Genomic DNA, 5,763 nt, shown 5'->3' on the forward strand with positions numbered 1-5,763 from the left:
CTTTCTACAGGTGTCCCATAGAGTGAAGGAGTGCATAAGCCAATCATATGGCTTGATGATATATATATTATTCACTGCCTATAGAGAAGCACCTCTTTGAAGTGTCACATATGACGTATGCAGTATTATTGTTAGAATAGAAGCCATTACAAAATGGCGCTGGTAACCAGATGTTTACATTACACTGCGTGCAGAATTATTAGGCAAATGAGTATTTTGACCACATCATCCTCTTTATGCATGTTGTCTTACTCCAAGCTGTATAGGCTCAAAAGCCTACTACCAATTAAGCATATTAGGTGATGTGCATCTCTGTAATGAGAAGGGGTGTGGTCTAATGACATCAACACCCTATATTAGGTGTGCATAATTATTAGGCAACTTCCTTTCCTTTGGCAAAATGGGTCAAAAGAAGGACTTGACAGGCTCAGAAAAGTCAAAAATAGTGAGATATCTTGCAGAGGGATGCAGCACTCTTAAAATTGCAAAGCTTCTGAAGCGTGATCATCGAACAATCAAGCGTTTCATTCAAAATAGTCAACAGGGTCGCAAGAAGCGTGTGGAAAAACCAAGGCGCAAAATAACTGCCCATGAACTGAGAAAAGTCAAGCGTGCAGCTGCCAAGATGCCACTTGCCACCAGTTTGGCCATATTTCAGAGCTGCAACATCACTGGAGTGCCCAAAAGCACAAGGTGTGCAATACTCAGAGACATGGCCAAGGTAAGAAAGGCTGAAAGACGACCACCACTGAACAAGACACACAAGCTGAAACGTCAAGACTGGGCCAAGAAATATCTCAAGACTGATTTTTCTAAGGTTTTATGGACTGATGAAATGAGAGTGAGTCTTGATGGGCCAGATGGATGGGCCCGTGGCTGGATTGGTAAAGGGCAGAGAGCTCCAGTCTGACTCAGACGCCAGCAAGGTGGAGGTGGAGTACTGGTTTGGGCTGGTATCATCAAAGATGAGCTTGTGGGGCCTTTTCGGGTTGAGGATGGAGTCAAGCTCAACTCCCAGTCCTACTGCCAGTTTCTGGAAGACACCTTCTTCAAGCAGTGGTACAGGAAGAAGTCTGCATCCTTCAAGAAAAACATGATTTTCATGCAGGACAATGCTCCATCACACGCGTCCAAGTACTCCACAGCGTGGCTGGCAAGAAAGGGTATAAAAGAAGAAAATCTAATGACATGGCCTCCTTGTTCACCTGATCTGAACCCCATTGAGAACCTGTGGTCCATCATCAAATGTGAGATTTACAAGGAGGGAAAACAGTACACCTCTCTGAACAGTGTCTGGGAGGCTGTGGTTGCTGCTGCACGCAATGTTGATGGTGAACAGATCAAAACACTGACAGAATCCATGGATGGCAGGCTTTTGAGTGTCCTTGCAAAGAAAGGTGGCTATATTGGTCACTGATTTGTTTGTGTTTTGTTTTTGAACGTCAGAAATGTATATTTGTGAATGTTAAGATGTTATATTGGTTTCACTGGTAAAAATAAATAATTGAAATGGGTATATATTTGTTTTTTGTTAAGTTGCCTAATAATTATGCACAGTAATAGTCACCTGCACACACAGATATCCCCCTAAAATAGCTAAAACTAAAAACAAACTAAAAACTACTTCTAAAAATATTCAGCTTTGATATTAATGAGTTTTTTGGGTTCATTGAGAACATGGTTGTTGTTCAATAATAAAATTAATCCTCAAAAATACAACTTGCCTAATAATTCTGCACTCCCTGTAGTTCACATTCCAAAGTAGGGCCCAGTGCGCAGATGCTGGTGTATTATCTCCTCTCTCTAATCTCTTCTTCCTTTTTGACCAATGAAACAATGTTTTATGCCTCAGTGAGGACTGCCCTCTTCTGAAGATGTATATACGCTCACCCCATGTAATAAAAGTTAGAGATTGCATTGACCATCTATGTGTCAGCGTCTAGTCTCTCAGCCACGCATGGATATTAACCCCTGGGGGGGGTACATTGATTGGGAACACCAGAGTGTATCTAAAATACCCTAATTTAGGGCGTCTTTATCACACGGAAATAGGGACCACTCCCACCCCCATCATTTCCATTACTACAACCACCTTGCGTCATCTAGAATCCTGGGGTCTTATGGCAGAGTGTGACTACCCGAGTCACTACTACCCTCATCATCATATTAGGGAGATTACAGGCCATGAAGTGCTGAGCACCTTATGACACATCCTATGTAATAATGGGTGTGATAGGTAATTTAGAATGTAAGCTCCTGTGCCCAGTGACTAAAGAGAATTCTCTCTGATTGCCGCTTCTCTTTCTGAGCCGGAGCCAGGATTTCACGTTTCCCAAAATCCGACTCCTGAGGATGAGACCCAGCCTGGACCCCCGCGCCCTGCCCCCACAGCAGGATGGTCCATCTCAGCACATGGCACTCGCTGAGGGCTCGTTCACACGACCGTATTGCTATTTCAGTGTTTTGCGGGCCGTTTTTACGGTTCAGTTTTTTGTTTCAGTAGTGTTTCCGGTTCCATTTTTCTGTATAATTACAAAGAAAAAATTGGGCTGGGCATAAAATTTTCAATAGATGGTTCCGCAAAAATGGAACGGATGCATTAGACATACGGAGTACATTCCGTATGTGTTCCGTTTTTTTTTGAAGACCCATTGACTTGAATGGAGCCATAGAACGGTATTTGCGTGCAATAATAGGACATGTCCTATCTTTGAACGAAAAGGAAAAACGGAACGCATACGGAGTACATTCCGTTTTTTTTTGCAGAACCATTGAAATGAACGGAACGCAAAAAACGGCCCGTGAATGGGAAAAAAAAAAAAACGGTCGTGTGAAAGAGGTCTGACAACAAGGTTACCAGAGCCGGGCCCCTCACTGACACTTTTACAGTCATCAGCCAGGATAAGCGGCGTCGCCCGGTCTCATTATACTGCGGTGAAGTCATTTATGACTCTATAAAGACTGGGGTGACGGCCCCCGGCACGCCCCGGGTGTGGGGCCCCGGCTGCCCTCAGCGCAGAGCATCGTACGAGGTACAGAGCCAAGATCCAAAATCGTATCCCTCTATACAGAGGATAAGCGTCGCACTGGGGTCCCTGGTCACTCCTTTCATGGTCGCAGTTCTCAGTCCCATATGGTCCATAGTGCGCAGTGGCGCTATTTCCCGACCACCACTCCATTCAGGTGGGAGATGTGGGACCCTCAGCGATCAGGCGCTTGTCCCCAAACCTGAGGGTCTGCCCATGAAAAATCGCCAGGAATAACGGGGGCGTCCGGTACAAACCAATGGCCGAGCATGCCCACTCTGGAGTCTCGTGCTGCACATACAGGGGGTGGCGGTCACATAGGCGGACAGCCTTCGACCACCGCGGGGATTAAACTGTAATGTGGCTTTCAGTATAAAATATTTCCGCTGTTCAAAAAAAATTTTTAACATCATCAGCGTTTTAGAGGAAAATCCAGAGTAAAGTCCCCGGAGAATCGCGGCCGCCACCTCGCTTCCTCACCTGCAGCAACACTCCAGTTACCTCTAGAGCTGCATTCATAATTCTGGAATCACACCAGACCTTACCACCAAGGAAGCAGAAGTCCAGAGCTCCGTCACCCTGCAGCCACACACAGAGGTTGTTTTAATAATTGTGAAGACACAATACGAAATTCAGACTTTTTTTAAAAAAAAAATTTACGTGTTTTTTTAGTCACTCATTTTAGTCAATCTACAGGAAACATCAGAAAAAAAAATGGCACAGCGAGAGCATACTGCGATTATATACACTGCTCAAAAAAATAAAGGGAACACAAAAATAACACATCCTAGATCTTAATTAATTAAATATTCTTCTGAAATACTTTGTTCTTTACATAGTTGAATGTGCTGAGAAGAAAATCACACTAAAATTAAAAATGGAAATCAAATTTTTCAACCCATGGAGGTCTGGATTTGGAGTCACACTTAAAATTTAAGTGGAAAAACACACTACAGGCTGATCCAACTTTGATGTAATGTCCTTAAAACAAGTCAAAATGAGGCTCAGTAGTGTGTGTGGCCTCCACTTTGCTGTATGACCTCCCTACAACGCCTGTGCATGCTCCTGATGAGGTGGCGGACGGTCTCCTGAGGGATCTCCTCCCAGACCTGGACTAAAGCATCTGCCAACTCCTGGACAGTCTGTGGTGCAACGTGACGTTGGTGGAGAGAGCGAGACGTGATGTCCCAGATGTGCTCATTTGGATTCAGGTCTGGGGAACGGGCGGGCCAGTCCATAGCATCAATGCCTTCGTCTTGCAGGAACTGCTGACACACTTCAGCCACATGAGGTCTAGCATTGTCTTGCATTAGGAGGAACCCAGGGCCAACCGCACCAGCATATGGTCTCAAAAGGGGTCTGAGTATCTCATCTCGGTACCTAATGGCAGTCAGGTTACCTCTGGCGAGCACATGGAGGGCTGTGCGGCCCTCCAAAGAAATGCCACCCCACACCATTACTGACCCAATGCCAAACCGGTCATGCTGGAGGATGTTGCAGGCAGCAGAACGTTCTCCACGGCGTCTCCAGACTCTGTCACGTCTGTCACATGTGCTCAGTGTGAACCTGCTTTCATCTGTGAAGAGCACAGGGCGCCAGTGGCGAATTTGCCAATCTTGGTGTTCTCTGGAAAATGCCAAACGTCCTGCACGGTGTTGGGCTGTAAGCACAACCACCACCTGTGGATGTCGGGCCCTCATATCACCCTCATGGAGTCTGTTTCTGACCGTTTGAGCAGACACATGCACATTTGTGGCCTGCTGGAGGTCATTTTGCAGGGCTCTGGCAGTGCTCCTCCTGTTCCTCCTTGCACAAAGGCGGAGGTAGCGGTCCTGCTGCTGGGTTGTTGCCCTCCTTCGGCCTCCTCCACGTCTCCTGATGTACTGGCCTGTCTCCTGGTAGTGCCTCCATGCTCTAGACACTATGCTGACAGACACAGCAAACCTTCTTGCCACAGCTCGCATTGATGTGCCATCCTGGATAAGCTGCACTACCTGAGCCACTTGTGTGGGTTGTAGACTCCGTCTCATGCTACCACTAGAGTGAAAGCACCGCCAGCATTCAAAAGTGACCAAAACATCAGCCAGGAAGCATAGGAACTGAGAAGTGGTCTGTGATCACCACCTGCAGAACCACTCCTTTATTGGGGGTGTCTTTCTAATTGCCTATAATTTCCACCTGTTGTCTATCCCATTTGCACAACAGCATGTGAAATGGATTGTCACTCAGTGTTGCTTCCTAAGTGGACAGTTTGATTTCACAGAAGTGATTGACTTGGAGTTACATTGTGTTGTTTAAGTGTTCCCTTTTTTTTTTGAGCAGTGTATATAGAAAAAAATAAAATAGGAGGTGGGACAGAGCGCCAAAAGTTTGGGAGAGTGCATCGCGCATGCGTAGCCGTCCTCCATTCATTTCTATGAGAGCACAAGAAATGAACGCAGGGCGGCTGCGCACGCACGGTCCGGTCTATAAAGGACATGGTAAAACGTCTCTCAATCCGGCGCTGCCCAAAGTACAAGGAATTCTTAGTGCAACATTTTACAGGTGTTCAGCACAGTCGGGGTTAATCACAGAACCAGTAGAACAGGCCGAGTGATGCAGGGGCCCTAGGTGACAACACAAGGGCGCGGAGCTGCGATTACTGACCGAATAACAGAGGATGATGGGAGAGCTCAGCGCTACATCCGGCACATTGTACAGCCAACGGCTTAAAGGGCAAGAGCACAATTCTATAAGG

The sequence above is a fragment of the Bufo bufo genome, chromosome 4 (assembly GCF_905171765.1).
Source record: "Bufo bufo chromosome 4, aBufBuf1.1, whole genome shotgun sequence".
Lineage (NCBI taxonomy): Eukaryota > Metazoa > Chordata > Amphibia > Anura > Bufonidae > Bufo > Bufo bufo.